Source organism: Monodon monoceros, unplaced genomic scaffold (assembly GCF_005190385.1).
Source record: "Monodon monoceros isolate NGI ecotype Baffin Bay Population unplaced genomic scaffold, NGI_Narwhal_1 Super_Scaffold_4, whole genome shotgun sequence".
Lineage (NCBI taxonomy): Eukaryota > Metazoa > Chordata > Mammalia > Artiodactyla > Monodontidae > Monodon > Monodon monoceros.
Window position 1 is genome coordinate 12,710,531 of NW_021703781.1, and position 20,438 is coordinate 12,730,968.

A 20,438-nucleotide genomic window follows, 5' to 3' on the forward strand; every position below is an offset into this window, starting at 1 on the left:
ATGGTATATCCTTAATGGTAGAATAAAGTCTGAAGACTAAATGAGACAATATTTTATGACATATGGTATCAATGGTGATCTCTAACCAGCTATCCTGGAATTCATTTTCAGCTAAACTCAGGACATCAGATAGGTCATTGACCTGCCTTCTTGGCAATTCCATTGTCCCAAAATTGGAGGAAATGAATGGAGGAACTGATAGTTCAAAAAAATCAAGTTCTGACTCATAAGGGAGAGCCAGTTGAGCAGGTGGAAGTAACAGGAATCTTAAAGATAAAAATAGAGTTTTAAAAACTGTGATGGGGATAGAAGTTCTGAAAAATATCAGAGAAGTATGGTAAATTTATGAGAACAGATTTTAAAAGTTCAGGGAACAGATTAGAAGAATTCTATAGCATATAAGTTTCAAAAGGAAAAATGCCTTGAAAAGATTGAGGAGCTTGCAGAAATTCTAAACACACCCTAAAGCTCTTAACGTCATTTTTTTCGGTATTAGGATTATGAGTAATTTCTTTAAAATTTTACCTCCACATTTTTGTCTATGAAGTGGTTTTCAGATGGTCAGAGCAATTCTGATTATATTATCATCTAAAAAAATAAAACAAAAGTTACTTTAAAACAATTTCTGCCATGTAGCTGCACATCATTCTGCTGTGGTGGTTTTTATAGGACCTTCTTTCCAGTGTCTCTGCATCTCTGCTCTAAATAATCCATTTATTGCTTCATTCAGTAAGCGTATGTTTACCGAGAAACTTCCATGTAGCAGCAGTGTTCCAGGCACTGGGACTCTGATACGAACAAGGTCACATCCTTGTTCTTAGAGGGCTGATATTCTAGTAGGGGAGAAAGACAGCAAACAAATAGAGCATGTCTTTAATTCTAGGCAGCAATCGTGCTTTTAAGAAAAATGAAGGAAGGTAAGAGGAGAGGGAGCAACGTGGTGTTGTAGTTTCAGATGTGCTGGTTAAGGAAGTCAGTCCTCTGAGAAGGGAGTGACTCTTTTTTTTAAATATTTATTTTTTTATTTGAATGTGCCGGGCCTTAGTTGCGGCATGCGGGATTTAGTTCCCTGGCCAGGATCGAACCTGGGTCCCCTGCAGTAGGAGCGTGGAGTCTTAGCCACTAGACCACCAGGGAAGTCCTTAGGGAGCGCCTCTTGATGGGAGGCTTCCATGGTATGAATCGGCCTTGGGAGAATCCAGGTGAAGAGTTGTGCAGACAAGGGAATAGCAGACATAAAGGAAAACCCCCAAATGATCTGAGACCAGTTTAAAAAAAAAAAACAAACCTCAGGATACACATGGTTTTCTTTGTCTGCTCTTTAAGTTCCAGGAACACATTGTTCCAGTAAAAGATGGACCTGCAGCTTAGAGGGGATGGTAACATGGGTAGATGAGAAAGAGAGCAGATTTGTAAGATTTCTATTTTCTTTGTGTCTTTGGAATGGAAATGATAGTCTGCTGTTGCTAAGAGGGAAGAGAAGATGAAGAAAGAGAATGTAAGAGGGTGCCTATGTTCTAGATGCTTTCAAGGATTCCGCTTGGTGGGAACTTTGTCCCTTTTTTTTTTTTCATCCCTTAGAAATGATTGCAATCTTGGGGCAAAGAGATGATGTTAGCATTCCTATAATTCTTTTGAATAATCTCAATGGCCAGGGCTTTACTGAAATCTGAGGTTTGGTCATCATCATCTATTTGTTTTTAGAAGCTGTTCCTCCTGAAATTCTCTCTACCTTCTGGCTTAAATTTCCCTTAAGGGGTTGATGAAGGGAGAGGTGCAGGTTAGATTATACTAGTAGAAGAGGGGCCAGGTCCTAAGAGAATTTGTCCCTAGAGGAAAATAAAGAGAGAACAGAGGGACTCCAGTTGTGTGGGGCACAGAAAGGTGAGGCTTCAAGGGACCGAACTGGAAACCTGCATCCCTTTCTCCTCCTCCAGACCCCGACTTCACCTTCCTTTTGTGTTCTTTAATGCCCCCGCCCTTCGCTCTCCCTCCCAGCAAACAGTTCAAACTTGGCTCCATCTTAGCCCCAGCAGGAAAACTAGTGCCCCAAATGTTTCCAGATGAATTTCCAGAAATCATCTTTCTGGAAACCCGGGAAATGCCATTTACAAGCACAAGAAGAGAACTCAGAAGGGCGTTCAGTAGGTGCGCCACGTGGTCAGGTGTGGGAGTGTTGCTTTGTCCAATCAAAATTCTAATGGGGCTTCCCTGGTGGCGCAGTGGTTGAGAGTCCGCCTGCCGATGCAGGGGACGCGGGTTCGTGCCCCGGTCCGGGAGGATCCCACATGCCGCGGAGCGGCTGGGCCCGTGAGCCATGGCCGCTGAGCCTGCGCGTCCGGAGCCTGTGCTCCGCAACGGGAGAGACCACAACAGTGAGAGGCCTGCGTACCGCAAAAAAAAAAAAAAAAAAAAAAAAAAAGATGAAAAATCCAGATGAAGGAAGATGATTTAGTATTACATTGCTTGCAGAGAACATTTTGGGAGAGAACTGAGTTACATATTAGGAAGAATTTATTCAAAGTGGGGCGGTATGGTAAACACTGAAATGAGTTCCTGTTTAGGTTATACAATTTCAGTCTTCGGTGATGATCTTTTTTTAAAGAAAAGTTTCTAATATTTGAACTAGTTTAGGCAAAATTATTGGAAGTTGGAAAGATGACCTCATTAAATTAAATCAGAATGATTTAATAAATGACATTTGATACCTATCATTTTCTAAGATGAAAAAATAATCTCCAAAATTTTACATCTATCTCCATAACATGAAATACAGTCGTCCCTCAGTATTAGCAAGGGGATTGATTCCAGGACCCCACAGATACCAAAATCCAAGAATGCTCAAGTTCTTTTTATAAAATGGTATAGTATTTGCATATAACCTCTGCACATCTTCCTGTGTACTTTAAATCATCTCTAGATTACTTATAATACGTAATGCAGTGTAAATGCTGTGTAAATAGTTGTAAGTACAATGTAAATGTTATGAAAATAGTTGCTGGCATGGCAAATTCCAGTTTTCTTTTTTGGAATTTTCTGGAATTCTTTTTTCCTGAATATTTTCGATATGCGGTTGGTTGAATCATGTGGGGATGCAGGGTCTGTGGATTCGGAACCTGCGGATACAGAGGGCTGACTATAAGACTCCTAATACCTAACATGCATGGTCAAAATCCAGAATATTTTATCTGTGTGTCACTAAGCTTATAATTAGTTAGTAGTAGCCTCACTCCTACCAGCTCCAATTAAACAGATTTAAGACCTTTTTTCGGATTAGTTTTAGGTAAATAATATAAATGTATACTTGGACGCAAACAGATATTATTAATTAACAAAATGTGATCACTGGAATTGGACTCATAACTAATTCTATAGCCAGACCAAATAATGAGGTATGAATAGACAATGAAAGACAGCTATGACACTGCTTGGTATAATAACGGTTGTTTCTCTTTGCCTTTCCAATTCCCTGATAAGGAGTGTACAATAAATTCTTAAGTTCACTACGAACACATGTCGTTGTGTTCACAGTGTTCAGTTTAAAATCAGATTCCAGGGATTTCCCTAGTGGCGCAGTGGTTAAGAATCCACCTGCCAATGCAGGGGACACAGGTTTGATCCCTGCTCTGGGAAGATCCCACATGCCACAGAGCAACTAAGCCCGTGTACCACAACTACTGAGCCCATGTGTCACAACTACTGAAGCCCGCTCACGTAGAGCCTGTGCTCTGCAACAAGAGAAGCCACTGCAATGAGAAGCCCGTGCACCGCAAAGAAGATTAGCCCCCGCTCGCCACAACTAGAGAAAGCCTGTGTGCAGCAACAAAGACCCAGTGCAGCCAAAAATAAATAAATAAATAAATTTTTAAAAAATCAGATTCCAAAATATACATACAGGTGAATGATCAGACAGGGTTTCTCCAAACGTCCATGGAGATAAGAGTACCACTTACAGCAGTGGTCCCCAGCCTTTTTGGCACCAGGGACCGGTTGTGTGGAAGACAATTTTTCCATGGACTGGGGGTGGGGGGATGGTTTCTGGATGATTCAAGCGCATTGCATTTATTGTGCACTTTGTTATTATTACATTGTAATATATAATGAAATAATTATACAACCTCACCCTAATGCAGAATCAGTGGGAGCCCTGAGCTTGTTCTCCTGCAACTAGATGGTCTCGCCTGGCGGTGACGGGAGACAGTGACACCTGACGTGTGTTGCTTATGTCCAGTCTACTCTGTAATCTCGTTTTGGTCGCTGTCACTGCAGAAAACCCTGCTTCACAGAGATGGGATGTAGGAAATGGAAGCAGAGTTTTCAGTGCTTTTGTGGCAATCTCAGGATATCCCACCTTGACTTTAATCCAGAATGTATAGAGATCTGAAGTTGTCTCAGACAAACTTTTAAGGCTACCGTCATTTGCGATCTGAAGCAGTTGATCCTCGTCTAGCACGGACAAAGTCGATTCACCTGGCTTATTCACAAATGGGTCCGTGGATCCATTCCTTCCCAGTTACGGGTCTTTTATGGTTGGGAAGTAATGCTCAAAGTCTTTTGAAAATTGGGATAGGTGGTCATGCACCAGCTGGGAGAAGGAAGGCCCTGGCTCAGTCTCTTTCAAAATCTCTGCTAATGTTTCAAACGTGTCAAAAATCCCAACGTTCACTCGTCACCTTCATAATTCCAGTTTGGCTTTGAATTCAGCCACTTTATCTGTGGACCTGAACACAGTTGTCATTCTCCCCTGAAGTGACAGATTGAGTTCACTGAGCAGGTTGAATATGTCACACAAGTAAGCAAGTTTTGTGACCCATTCTGTGTCACTGAAATGTGCTGTCAGTGGTGACTGTTTTTCTAAAAGAAATCTCTGGAGAGGCTCTCGTAACTCAAAAACTCTGGCCAGTGATCTACCTTTAGAAAGCCATCTCACTCTTGTGTATAAGAGAGGACATGTATGCTCTGCGTCTGTCTCCTCACAGAGCTGCACGAACAGACGTGAGTTAAGGGCGTGTACTCTAACATGGTTGATAATTTTAATCACATCCTCCAAAACGTTAAGTTCAGGTGACATTTTTTGGCTAGGCAGCATTTCTCTATGGATGACACAGTGCGTAGACTCACATTCAGAAGCGACCTCTTTGACCCAAGTAATGAAACCAGAAAGCTGTCCAGTCATGGCAGCTGCTCTGTCCGTGCATATACCTACACAAAATGACCAGTTCGGTTTTCCTGATGTAATCATTCAAAGACTTGAATAGTTCTGCAGCTGTAGTGTTGGTTGGCAACAAAAGTGCACATGACATATCCTTGTGCACATCCTCCTGAAAAATACATCACACAAAATGAAGCATTGTTGCCTTGTTGTCAACATCGGTAGACTCGTCAACCTGGATTGCATACCACGGTGACTCATTAATCCTCTCTAACAGTTGTGTCTGTCCTCTGCTGCTGTTGCATCAATTCGTCTAGTTATGGTGCTAGCCGAAAGAGGAACATGTGCCACCTTTTGAACTGCAGCCTCTCTTAAAAGTTCACAACAAATGTCCTTAGCAGCAAGCAGGATCAACTCTTCACCAATAGTAAAGGGCTTCTTAGCTTTAGCCATGTGGTTAGCCACTAAGAATGACGCTCTCAGTGCAGACGCATTTGATGAAGTGGTGGCCTTCAATAATTGCTTCTGTTCTTTGTGTTCACATCTTTTTTCTTTTGGAAAACTCCACAAAGTCTTGTCGTTTAATGCAGGGTGCTTGGTCTCCATGTGGAGAAGCAGTTTTGAAGGTTTCATGGCTTCCTTGGGTAGCCGGTCACCACATATTATACAAAGCAGGCTTGGAGAATGTGAATTACCTGTTGCAGTGAACCTGTAATTTAAGTAGGACCCTTGGTATTTTCTTTTAAATGCAGCTTTCTTTTTGTTGGCAGTCTTAGAGTCTTCTGCTGTCTCATCATTGGGTCTTTCCCCCTTTACAAAGAAGCTCTCCAGCGACGTTTGTTTTTTATTCATTTTGGCTAGGGTTAGCTTGTTGGCTTACTCATTGCGGGAAAAAGGCGCAGACGGAAGTGGTAAATGAAATAATGGGAGGACTAAAATAAGTGTCGGATTCTGACTTAAAGCCTGCCACCAGATGCTGCTTAATTGCCACTTGCTACTCACTGATAGGGTGTTGATATGAGTCTGCAAGCAATTGATTTATTATGGTCTCTGTGCAGTCACACCTCTCTGCTAATGATAATCTGTATTTGCAGCCGCTCCCCAGTGCTCGCATCACCGCCTCAGCTCCACCTCAGATCATCAGGCATCAGATTCTCATACGGAGCACGCAACCTAGATCCCTCGCATGCGCAGTTCACGGTAGGGTTCGCGCTTCTATGAGAATCTAATGCCGCCGCTGATCTGACAGGAGGCGGAGCTCAGGTGGTAATGCGAGCAATGAGGAGCGTCTGTAAATACAGATGAAGCTTTGCTCGCTCGCCCGCCACTCACCACCTGCTGCGTGGCCTGGTTCCTAACAGGCCAGTACCGGTCCATGGCCCGGGGGCTGGGGACCCCTGACTTACAGAACACCCACTTCTTGGGTGAGATCTGGGTTTAGAGTTGTTTAGAATAGCCCATAGGAGCAGTGTTCATTCTCCAGCAGACAGGGAACTTGTTGCTAGTAGTAGAAGGTAAGTAAAGACATAAGTTTAGTTGAAAGGACATCTGTCAGACCCGAGGTTTTTTTTTTTTTGGCTGTGTTGGGTCTTTGTTGCTGCACACGGGCTTTCTCTAGTTGCGGTGAGCAGGGACTACTCTTTGTTGCGGTGCGCATGCTTCTCATTGCGGTGGCTTCTCTTGTTGCGGAGCACGGGCCCTAGGTCCGTGGGCTTCAGTAGTTGTGGCACGCAGGCTCAGTAGTTGTGGCTCACAGGCTCTAGAGTGCAGGCTCAATAGTTGTGGCGCACGGGCTTAGTTGCTCTGTGGCATGTGGGATCTTCCCAGACCACGGCTCGAACCTGTGTCCCCTACATCGGCAGGCGGATTCTTAACCACTGCGCCACCAGGGAAGTCCCAGACCTGAGTTTTATTCTCACCTCTGTTTACCTACTGGCTGGGTGAACCTGCACGAGGAACTTTATTTCTCTAAGGACAGCGTTAGACTCACTGTCATTTCTTACAAGCATTAGTTCCCTTTCCTGTGGGGTGGGGAAGGCATTGTGATAGTATGTATGGGAGTGGCTGTATTTTATAAACAAATATATGGGATGAGAAATGTCTATCTCCCTCTAGCCTCAAGTTCCAGGAGTGGAACTTCTACCTCTGTATGTGTGGCCAAGAGTTACATGACTTTAAAATGAGGTCATTGACAATATTCACGTTAATTAAAAAGCTTTTTACAGCAGAATGTCAATATATTACTTTACAGTAAGAAATATATCTATCAGGCTAATGAGTTATATTGACTGCTGTATTTTCTCCCTGTAGGTACAGATATAGATGTAGATATAAATATACGTGAAGAATTATTATAATCAATGAACTGGTTACCAAGTGGATCTGACTTCAGAACCAGGGGAATAAGTTGGAAGGTGTAAATGGCTGATGATTCAAAGCCATGGAAACCTAAGGGATTTTGCTCTTTCTAGGGATCCATTTGCCACATGGTCTAGAGACCCATGTTCTTGGGCCGGGATCTTCTTGCCCTATTGGTGCTGGAAAGGCCCTGTCCATATTTGCTGCTTTGAATTTCCCTTTTCAGTACCAACTTCTGATGGACAAGAATGTTTCCTTGTAAGAGTTTTTCAGTTCAGTGTACACTAAAGCTGAAATTTTAGGCTGAAATACCATTTATTAGTTTGCATGGAAATGCTAGGTAATAATTGTGTAAATGCTGGGCTGACTTTATCTAGAACCAAGATTAAGTTTCAGCAACTTCTGCAAATGCACTTCCGAAAAATCATGAATACTTGGTACGTTTTCTTTTTGAAAAGGAGCACAGTGTTTTTACTCAGCATGAACATTAGTTTTCAGTTTTTCCATAAAAGAATCCTTCCTCGAAATGGTTCTTTTTCACAGAAACTAACAGAATTATATAAAAAGATGACAATCAGTGAAAACAGAAATACCGTAATAGTGGGTCCTGGGGTTACAAGACTGAGAACCTGGGAATCAAGCCCAGTTCAACATTTACAGTAATGGGACGCACATTCGTGTCTCATGTTCTGTGAGGGGTGGTGGAGAATGAGCAAGTGTAAGGGAGTCTTACCTGGCTCTCCACCCATTTAGTCCATTGTTGAACCAGAAAGTGACGTAAATTCACGGTTCTCCTGTAAGGCTGTGTAAGGACATGGAGTTCTCAGAGGAAAATGATACATCCAATTTAGAAGCGGCAATATGGGTCAAATAAATGTAAATGGGAAGAATAACTGCTGTCGAAAAAGTCTTGGAGGCTTCCCTGGTTGCGCGGTGGTTAAGAATCCGCCTGCCAATGCAGGGGACATGGGTTTGAGCCCTGGCCCCGGAAGATCCCACGTGCCGTGGAGCAACTAAGCCCGTGCACCACAACTACTGAGCCTGAGCTCCAGAGCCCATGAGCCACAACTACTGAAGCCTGTGTGCCCAGAGCCCGTGCTCCACAACAAGAGAAGCCACCGCAGTGAGAAGCCCACGCACTGCAACAAAGAGTAGCCCCCGCTCACCGCAACTAGAGAAAGCCCACGTGCAGCAACGAAGACCCAATGCAGCCATAAATAAATAAATAACTAAAAAGTCTTGGACTGGAAAAAGCCTTGCAGTATTAGATATTGGAACTGCAGTATGTGAGGGAAGCTATAATGGCATTTCATTTGGGTATTTTATTAGTAGGAGGGATTTTTAGAAGGTTGAAATTTGTATACTCCATATATTACTCCCATATTTTGAAATGTTTCTTTTAATTGTATGTGTAGTTTTTTCAATTTTTATAGCAGAGTAAGATGGCTAAAACCTCCCAATTTGTCTCTCTGTCTTCATTATATGAAAGTAATCCACAGTGTCCATTTAAAGGTCAACTGTATCTAAGTCTGAGTTAGAAACCTGCACGCTGAGGTGCTGATTCCTTTTTTAACTGATGTCTAAGCAAGTAGCATGGGGATAATATTTCAATGACATTCATCTGTAGTAATGCTCCTGTTTTTTAAAAAAAATTCATTTTCAAAACTTCTATGCCTTGATTCAATAGGTACTGTACAATAGATCCCATAACGAATGACACAAATTAAAAAATATTACTTCATAATACACTGTCTTACTGGTAGATCTGATGTAATGGAGTTTATATTTCAGTAGGTACAACATTTTTAATAATAAAAGTACTTGCATAAAATTCATATCATAGCACTTCCTGAATCTTTAGGCGCTCTCTTAGTTTCAAAAATACATTTTAGGGGCTTCCGTGGTGGAGCAGTGGTTGAGAATCTGCCTGCCAATGCAGGGGACACGGGTTCGAGCCCTGGTCCGGGAAGATCCCACATGCCGTGGAGCAGCTAAGCCCGTGTGCCACAACTACTGAGCCTGCGTGCCGCAACTACTGAAGCCCGCGCGCTTAGAGCCCGTGCTCCACAATGAGAAGCCACCACAATGAGAAGCCCATGTACTGCAACAAAGAGTAGCCCCCCCGGGCTTCCCTGGTGGCGCAGTGGTTGAGAGTCCTGTGAGCCACGGCCGTGAGCCTGTGGCCGCTGAGCCTGCGCGTCCGGAGCCTGTGCTCCACAACAGTGAGAGGCCCGTGTACCCCCCCCCCCCAAAAAAAAAGTATCCCCCACTCACCGCAACTAGAGAAAGCCCACGCGCAGCAGCGAAGACCCAGTGCAGCCAAAATCAAATAAATAAATTTATAAAAAGAAATACATTTCAATTTTGAAAGAGACAATTTCTGGGAAGAGTTTAAATACCCAGCACACACAATGTGTTGTGAATCACCTGCCTTTGACAGCTAACATGCCAGTAGTTACACTTTATCAGAAACGTTTGCATGTGAAATTAGGGCAGGGACCCTCTGCAAGGAATTTTTTAGACTCTTAGTTTTATTGGCTAAATATAAGAGTCCTGAGATCAATAAGTGAAGGAGAATTACATACTATAAATTATCATGAGAAGAAAGCACGTTTCTAATTAATTAAAAATTTTTGACTTACGATCAAATGACTGAACTTTGTGGTGTTTTGTCCTCTAAATTATAAGATAAGCGCGGCGAAATGACAGTCGAGGGGGTCTAGCTGAGTCAGTGCTTAGGAAGCTTTTTGAGAACCTTGGACTGTAAGTGCTGCACACATTGAGGGAGCAGTTACAGGAATAGTATAGTAGAGTGCATTATGGAGAAATAATGCAAACGATAGTGTTGCCAGAGATGTTTCCCTTTTTTATTAAACCTTTAATATATCACTTACGTGTGATTAGTTTCTTCTCCGTACAAGCAGCCACAACAGTCATCGCACTGATGGAAAAAATTGATAAAGAAGAGGAAAGGAAGAAATGAAGGCAGAAAAATAAAGACGGCAGAAGGAAGAGAGCCAGATAGAAGCCACACAGCCACAGTTATTCCATGGGCACAAGTCACTGATCAGACGTGCTTGCTCTTCCACTCTTGCCAGATGTAGTTATAAGCCTTTAGGTTCTTTATTTTACAGTTAAGATTTTAAACTCTGAAAATCTCAGCATATCTTTTCGCTGTCACTGGACAGGTGCCATGTGGTCATTTTGTAGAAGGACCATTTATGACCCACACGGACCGGAGAGGGGAGAAAGGGGGATGGTTGATTTAAATACCCTAATGCAGAATTTACTGTGGATTTAAAGTCTCTGACTTAATGTTGCATTAACTACTGGTGGCTGCTTTACTGCCTTTAAAACATGCATATATAACTGGATACTGCAATGCTTTGAGGGTAAAATAAATACCAACTCACACTAAAATAAATACTCTGCACGGTGAAGTTCATGTAGACAAAAATTAATCATTTACCAGTTAACCAATATGCACAGGAAAGAAACAGATCACTTATTAAAGGTTGCCTCATCTATAAAATGGGGAAAAAATGCTGATATATTTTACAGTGGTGCTGTGAGGGAAAATATATGAAATTATTGCTAAGCTGTCTATAAACCATAAAATACAGTATGAACATTAAATTAATAATATTTATACTAATTCAGATTCAACACCGTCTGCCTTAAATATATCTCTTTGCCTATCTAAGTATACACATAACCAAGCTGAGGCTTTTTATTTAATTTTTATTGGTGTCTTTGGAATTCTGCAGAGCATCGCAGAAGTTACTGGTTATGTTAGAAACTTTTCAGTCCCAACATTTCTGAGACAAAGTTCTTGGCTGTTCACATCCCCAGTCCCATTTTTAAGGTTCTTTCCCGAAGGGACTTAGGTCTTTCACTTGCATAGACATAGTAGTTACGAAGGGGACATCGGTGTGAATTTTTCAATCAGGTGGAAGTGATGAACATGCTCTGTGGCTTGGTTGATTCTAAATTATGGATTGAGATCGGGAAGCAATGTTAAATTAGCGGGGATGTACGTCGGGTCTCTGCACATTGCATTGAACTCATCCGAGATGTAAACGTTCTGTGCTTCAGCAGCATGGCCTGAAGCAGCAGGGTTTCAAGGATATCATGCTGCTCCAAACGTTACAGGCTTTAGAGATAAATCAAGCTCCTGTTTCTCAGCTCAAGTTCAGAAATGTCGTTCAAGGGCACAAGGGAGAACTAAGCAATATAAAACATATTTCCCTCACTCTTCTACCTTTTCTTCTTCTTTTTTAACGGAATCTTATCATTTAGAAGACCAACTTGTACGAAACCTGTAATCCATTCAGCGCATTTTTAACATTGTCAAGTGTCCCTTTGACTCTCAATGATAAAACACATCAGGCATTTCTTCACTCACTTCCTTTTTATAGCGGCCGTTAATACAGAAATACCTCCTCATCTTCCACTATGAAATGACAAATGGCCGACTGGAGAAGTCTGAAATATTGCCAGATCTCCTCTATGTATCATGTGTTATCAGCAATGATACACAGCGACTAATCTTTGGTCATGAGTTATATTGATGGCTTTCTTGTCATCGGGAGGTATGTATTTGCTCGAATCAGATTTAAGGCTCTAATATTTATGCTAGGAATGTGTGTGCTAGAAAAAGTCTACCTAGGTCCAAAGGGAAATAACCCTCACGTTTTCTTTCATTTAACTATTTTTTGCACTTGGCATTTTCATCAGTATCTCTTTTTTGCATCACGATTCACCCAGGAGTGTTCTGATCAGGAATCTAATCTATCCCAGTCAATTTACCCTTTTACTGATAACAGTCTCCTTGTCTAATAGGAAAAGTAACAGGGGAAGGAACATGGCTAAAATGCATACTTATCCCAGTTGAAGCTTATCAGAGATCAAAAGGAAACACAGTGAAACTGTTTCCTCCATTTCCTAAATCCAACTCGGGGTTAGGGGCATTGAAGTTTTCCTAAAGGAACTATCATAAGGGCAGAGCACCAGAAGAAAAAGCCAGGGAGGGCAAAATTAAGGCTTTGAGGGAAACAAAATAAGGTCAGTAAGGCAACAGTTCTACTTCAGTTCAAGTTAACTAATATCAAGTGCGTGATACCAGCCAAAACTAACCAAAATCACTGCCCGCATAGAGCTTACATTCTAGTGGAGGGAGACAGACAATAAATAAATGAGCAATAAATGAGTCAGTTATATAATTTATCAGAGGGTGGCGATTATCATGGTGAGAAATACATCAGGGGAGAAAAATAGGAATTGGTGGGAAGGGGTTGCATTTTTAGAAGGGTGGTCAGTGAAGATCTTACTGAGAAGTTGACATTTGAGGGAAGACTTGAAGGAGATAAGAGAGCAGGTCATGTGGATTCCCTGGGAAGCGTGTCCCACATGGGACGTAGCATGTGCAAAGGCCCTGAGGCAGGAACATGCCTGCTGTGCTGGCAGAACTATAGCGAGCTGTAGTGATTGGAGTGGAGTAAGTGTGGGGATGGGGGCAGGAGGAGAGAGTGGTCAGAGCGGGCTGAAACATAGATGGACTGAGGACCACTGTTAGGCTCTAGCTTTTGCTCTGATTGTAACAGGGAACCACTGGAGAGTTTTGAGTCAGGGAACAAAATGACCTGACTTATACTTTATTGACAGATTGGGAGTTTGGGATTGGCGTGTACAGACTGCTATATTTAAAACATAGATAACCAACAAGGGCCTACTGTATAGCACAGGGAACACTGCTCAATATTGTGTAATAACCTAAATGGGAAAAGAATTTGAAAAACAATAGATACATGTATATATATAACTCAGTCACTTTGCTGTACACCTGAAACTAACACAACATTGTTAATCAGCTCTGCTCCAATATAAAATAAAAATTAAGAAAGAAAAGAAAAGAAAAGAGACGGTAGGGTGCAAGGGTGGAAGCAAGGAGATAATTAAAATGAAAAGTTCAGCTCTCCTCTCTGCATAAATTTAATGAATATGAGCCAGGAATTGTGAGACAGTAGTTCAGAGTTATATGCAAAGACACTGAAGTTGTAACTACACGAAGCTAAAACTGGTTGGAAGAGAGAGTTCAATAAAGCAGTCCATTTCCTCAGCACCAAATGTTAAGTCTGAAAACATTTTAAACTAAGTTGATGGATAACCAATGATAAAATTTTAAGGCTTGGGAACTTTGCATATCTCTTGCTAAGGGATAGATTAAAAAAAAAAATCTCCTTCCTTAACACAGGGTCTGGGTTGTGGAATCAAACAGATGCCTATTATGATGTTGAAATTGTCTCCTCAAGTACCTCTTGGTCCTAGAAACCGAAAAAAACAAAAAAACAAAAAAAATCAAGACCTTTCAGTTGGAAGCTGTGGAAACTTGAAGAGTTAAGAAGAATGCAAACCAGCAAGAAAAATGAAGGAAGCCATAATTTGGATTAATTGTGTTTTTATTTTCAAATTTAAAACATACGAATGATGGGAAGAAAAAAAATAGTTGAGTCTCCTTCAGGGAACAAAGAAATGGAGAAATAAAAATACTGACGCAGTGGTTGAGAGTCCGCCTGCCGATGCAGGGGACACGGGTTCGTGCCCCGGTCCGGGAGGATCCCACATGCCGCGGAGTGGCTGGGCCCGTGAGCCATGGCCTTTGAGCCTGCGCGTCCGGAGCCTGTGCTCCGCAGCGGGAGAGGCCACAGCAGTGAGAGGCCTGCGTACCGCAAAAAAAAAAATACTGACGAAAGGTGAATTCAGCCTTATAGTCTCCCTTCCTGGCAGTCTGAATTATTAGGTTATGCAACAGAGCTCTCCCCGTTTCTCCTGGGTGGTTTAGGTTTGGAACAAATTGGACCTGAAAAAGTGTCAAAATTCACAGTAGGATCGCCTACTCACATCACCATTTCTCTTCTGAAGTAGGTTACTACATTCATCTAGGGAAATTTCTATTGAATTATAATTAGGTGGCAAATTAAAAAGTGGATTATCAACTGTATTAAAATAGAGGAAGATGTGCACATCATTTGTTCTTTAATTTAGGAAATCCACTGTTTCCTTAAAAATATTCTCACTGGAAAATTCCATGTATAATATGTATGTTTTCCTTTTTCATGTGAAATCAGTTTTATTGAAGCAAGTCTAAGATTTTGTTTATTGAGGTAATGGAAATAATTTGAGCTTCCTCTGTTAATTAAAAAAAGTACCTATATATCCTAGTTATCATTCTTTAGAATGAGAACTGATGGCCATGCAAAGCAATGCAAGGTTCCCAGAAGAAATAATAATAATGAAAATAATAACTGCTGTCATTTATTCACTGCTAATATCCCTCAACAATCCTATGAGGTAATTTTATGCCTATTAAACATGAGGAAACTGAGCTCCGAGAAGTTAGGCAAATTATTCAAAGTCACACAGCTTGATGGTTATAAAGCTGAAATTCAAACTCAAGTCTTTTTGACCAAAATAATCTTGCATTAAGCAAGAGTTCCCCCGCCCTCAAAGCTAAAACTGTATGGTTGCATTCAACTGGTTTTGAAATTGATAATGTTCATGTACCATATAAACAGTTAATCAGGACCTTATATTAATCAGAAGACCATATTTCCTAGCTATTTGTCCAAACATCAGTTTATTTTATAAAGTAAATGATCGTCAGGAGACTCCTGAGCCATTCCTAACAGCAGAAGTTAAAAAGTAAAAGTCACCTGTGACTGTAAGTTATTATTTGTCTTTCCTATTTTCTTCGAATTTCTAAGAAGGTAAAAATTAAATGATAGCCCTCGAACTTTGGTATGATCCTATTTATGAGCATGCTACACTAGTCAAGTATTAAGTGGGTCAGTCTGTCCCTAAAAATTGGCCACCCCAAGTAGATGACGTAGCTGACAGGCAAGACTGACTGTGCTGGGATGGGCTTCCCGAATTGCTTATTCAGTCCTGATACCAGGCAGGTTACTTGGAGTTCCTTCTCAAATAAATAATGACAACAATAACAATGTAACTATACTGATATTTACCGTGGGCCTGTTGTGTGTCAGACACTGTGCTCATTGTGTACACCACTTCACTTTGCTCCGGGCTTTCTCAGTCTTGGTACTACCGACCTTTTGGGCTGGATGACTTTTTGGAGTGGGGAGGGTTGTCCTGCGCCTAAGAAGATTTGGAACATCCCTGGCCTCTACTCCCCAGCTGCCAGTGGCGCACCCACCCCCTCCAGTTGTCACAGCCCAAACTATTTGCAGACATTGCCAAACGTCTCCTTGGAGGGCAACATCGCCCCCAGTTGAGAGAGAACCTCTGTTTTACTTCCTCAACAACTCGAGGGAGGTCAGTACTATTAGATTAGTAATATCACTGTTGAGGAAACTGTGGCTCCAGGAGGGTGAAGTAAATGGCTGAGGTCTCACAGTTAGTAAATTACAGAGATGGAATGCACGTAGATCACCTGCCTCTAAAATGCTGTTATTCCATGGTTGAAACTCATAAGTGAAGGCGTGCCCTCTTTCCCACCCTTTTCACTCTTTTTTTTTGGCGGTACGCGGGCCTCTCACTGTTGTGGCCTCTCCCGTTGCGGAGCACAGGCTCCGGACGCGCAGGCCCAGCGGCCATGGCTCACGGGCCCAGCCGCTCCGCGGCATGTGGGATCTTCCCGGACCGGGACACGAACCCGCGTCCCCTGCATCGGCAGGCGGACTCTCAACCACTGCGCCACCAGCGAAGCCCCCCCTTCACTCATATTTCATCATGGGGTGGAGCATTGGGAAGGAAGAAAGGGTGCACAAGACATAGTACACAGAATTTCTATTGAATCATGGTCTTTTATTTGACAGATTAATTCCATTTTAGTTGGAATTCTGAAAACTAATGAAAAAAATTACAAGTGTTAGATGGTCTGTTCTCAGGGTTTTTAAGTCTGTCTGATTTAATTCTAACCAATTAGCATGCCATTGGGGAGGAGTATTACGTTGAGAATCAATATTACACTAAACACTAATATTTTATTCAGTATTAAAAATCTGTACAAATGGTAATACAAGTGCTTTATTCCTACTTTCTCTAAATGAGAAGCGCTTCCTTAGGGCAATTCCAGCTACAAAGAAAATGTTATCTTCTGAGGAGACTATTGGTATTAAACTCAACATAGATCATTGCTTAAATGAATCAGTAAGATTTAATTGAATGAAATTTGTTTATTTTATTGTAAAGTGTATAAGTTTTTCAGGGTATCAAAAATTGTTTTCCTTTTTATACCTATAGTATAATCCCAGGTTAAGATGACAACAAAATTACATTATTGACCAATACTGCTAAACAGGACAAAATAACTGTCATATTCTGATTGTAGGATATCATTTCTTTCTTCCTTTTTTTCTACGGTATTTCTACACATTTTTTTATTCAGATATAATCTTAGGCTGGAATTGGAACCTATATCCAGATTCTGCATTTTACGTCTTCTTTGCAAAGAGGAATTAATAAACCCAGATAAACAGTAAACTAGATAAACATCTAATAAGCACCTAGATATAGGTCACTGAGGCAAGATTTAACACCAGGATTTTAGGAATTCCCCAGCAGTCCAGCAGTTAGGACTCTGCGCTTTCACTGCTGAGGGATTGTGAGGGCATGGGTTCAACCCCTCGTTGGGGAACTAAGATCCCACAAACCGTGAGGCGCGGCCAAAAACAAACAAGCAAATAAAACCGGGATTTCAAATCTGCTTTCCATATTGTGCCCCTCTGTGCGTTTCCCAGCATCTGACCTTGCCATGTTCTTTCATTTTAGAGCCTGGGTCCACTGTGCGCGTCCGGTGGTTCTTCCTGGCCCCTGCTTTCATCTCGCCTGTCCTGCTGCTGCTTCTCCTCTCCTAACCTCAGTAGCTTTTTCAAGCTTCCAAGCTAGGGTAGCACCGCGAGATTACTATAGTTTGGATCTAATGAAGGCATTTACATTTTTTTTTTATGACTTGTGTACTTTAATTCCCAGCTTCTCAAATATTTGAAAACCTTAAGCAAACTATGCCTTTAAAAACATACCTAACTTTGTGAATTACTATACTTTGTCCTTCAGTATTAGAAAAGTTTTTCTCCATACTTTAGTGATCTCCCAGTTGGGTTGGCAAGATCAGTTAATATGCACATACTTTGAAAAAGCTACTCTTTAGGAAAGGGATGCTTATAATCCCATGGCATGATTAGAAGTTAAAAACTGCCATGCAGAACGAAAGCAGGACAAAAAAATATTGAACAAGTGAAACTAACCGAAAAATTAGAAATTGAAGGTATATTCAGCATGGCAATCACCATTACAAATAGGAAAATTTAAACTAAGAAGCAATATTGGTTGACTTCTCTAAAATATTGATTGGATTTCATTAATAAGCATTTTATGCATATGGCTATTCTGAAAGTTCCTTTAAAAATGAAAGACTAATGCCTTAATGAGAGGTATTATCACATGAACATATTTGAATCTGACTTATGAAAAACGGGACTTGAGAATTTAAAATGTGTGCATAAAATGCAAATGGATTTAATTAACTGAAAGCCCATAAGACAGAACTTCTTCAAATAAGCAATTACTTTGGGGACTAATCGTGTAAATAGGATCCTGATTCATTAGCACAAATACCCATATGAGAGACGTATCAGCAAATTTTATTCTTTAGATTTATGCATACATGGTAATATCTCATTAATTTAGGACTTCAGTGAATTTAAAATCTTTTGATAATTTGATCATGAGCTGGGCTGATGTTTACCTTTCTTTTGCAAACATTTTATTTATAGGTAGATAACATATGGTGTTTTAAATATTTTTTTCCAGTCTTATGTACTCTTTTAGACACAATAAGCTATTTTCAGTGAACCTCGGGCACTTTACAAGCTCCTACATACACCCAATCTATATGCTAATAACAAAATGCTCATATGATTTATTATAACAGGTCTCCTTAAGGATTTCTGTTTTATAATGTTTTGTTGAAGTTGCTATATGTAGTTTAAAGTAATAAAGCCACATTTGTTTAACAGTTATCTGTAATTCATCCTTCTCACAAATTAAAATATGCCCGCATCCCTAATTCATTAGAATAAATGTAATTTTGCAATATTCACATCTCTACATATAGAATTTTTCTTTTCAATATGCATTAGAACCTATAAAGAAAAATAAACTACAACGAAGAGTGAAAATAAATGATTTTGTGAGTGTGGACAGAGGAGAGTGAACTGTTTCAGATCATTTTAAGTCCTTTAGGCACAATGCACTGGTGAAAACTCAGTAATATAGCCCTTTACTCAAAAGCCAATTTCACTCACTTTGGATGACTCAGTTCTAATCACTTGCAAAGTGATAATAAGTTTTTCCAATTAAAGACAGTCAGTGTCCACACCAAAAGGGGTGGATGCTCCAAACTAGGGCATCTGGGATGAAGAGAAGTGCCACTGCACAGCAATCTGGCATTTTGAAATCTTTCTTATATGTGGCCATGACTTTTCAGAGTCCACATGACAGTTTTCTGCACAGATGCCACCCACTAAGGAATCTCAAAAGTGTTTATAAAGTGAGTAGAAGAATTATGTTAATTTAATGATCAAAACTCATATGTAGGTCTACATATGAGTAGATCAAAATGACTAAAATTCTAAACCATGTAAAACATATTTAGCATCGATAAAAACCACAACTGAACTAAAAACTTGAAATTCCCCTCTTTTATGAAACATTCTGAAGACAGATCTAGATATTGGAAGTTATGCCATGTTCACACAAGTATTTCCATTTCTTTTTGAATATTATGAGAGGATTAGAATTACCCATAGTAGTAGTTACTTACCCCATGAAGGGGAAGAATGAGCTTCAATTCCATTTTCATGACTTAATCAAGAATACTTGCTGAAAGAGGCCTCTTTCATGTGCTTCTGGGTAGTTATAAAACCTGGGTAGGAGATACAAGCATGGAATGTTTTATCATCAAGAAGAAAAATTTACAAGGAATAATAGATTGTTATGTCAGTGATTGTTTCCCGTCTGAACGAGAGCTATCCCAGCCAACCATATGCTATTTAGAGATCAACTCGGTGCCCACAAAAGTTTGAGCAAGAAAGGCTAAAATGACTACCGCCATTAAAGAAAGGAGACCGGGGGCCGTCCACATCCCATTTTGTACTTGTCTGGGTGAAGTGAAGGTCCTTAACTTCACCCAGGCTCAGCTCCTTCATCTCTATTGTGGGAGTACTCACGCCAGCTATTCGATGGACTGCTCTGATGAGCAGATGAGACAATGTGTAGAAGGACATTTAGTTAACAGTAAAACTATTTCACTTATTTATGCTCTGACTCTATCGTAAAGATTTGAGGTGGCTTTCAAAAAGAAAAATGAAGAAATATGAATAAAAATAAGAAAATAGGGTTGAGAGTAAAAAAGGAAGAAGTGTGTATACGACCGACGTTGGTCAGTACTTGAGATGACTGAAGTTACAATTTGGATTTGAATTTCTTGGTAATTTAGGAAAAAGGAAAACATAATTTCTTTTTAATCTCCTATTATTAGAAAGGAGAAAATACATCATTTCCCCCAAAGAAGCCAAGTATTTTATCCTCTTGATACGAAATTCATAGAAAATTCTTACAAGTAAAACACGATAGAGGGACCCTGAGATACAATGGGCTAATATCCCATTTGATAAGAGTAGAGCTGACTACCTACCGTGACAACTGAAGGGCAAAAGAGTACTTTTGCTTGGAGGTAGTTATTACTGCTATGAAAATTGTATTACTCCTAGAGACAAACCTGAAGCTTGAATTAGGGAAAATCCTAAATGTAAGCCCACCTCACTCCCAGTTAACAAATCATCCAGCTCTCCTCCCTCGCTGTGCCTTCCTAAGAAACACAGAAGGAGCTCCGTAAGTCATGTTG

At 40.7% G+C, this 20,438-nt stretch overlaps 1 protein-coding gene across 1 annotated transcript in view; it reads right to left on the bottom strand.

Moving 5' to 3' along the window:
• RHOBTB1 (Rho related BTB domain containing 1) overlaps nt 1-19,457 on the bottom strand; it is a 112,231-nt gene extending 92,774 nt beyond the window's left edge. The window contains exon 1 of the mRNA XM_029245251.1: nt 19,356-19,457. The gene's annotated coding sequence lies outside the window, so the exon portion shown is untranslated. The remainder of the gene's footprint in view (nt 1-19,355) is intronic.
• Between the last annotated feature and the right edge of the window lie 981 nt (nt 19,458-20,438).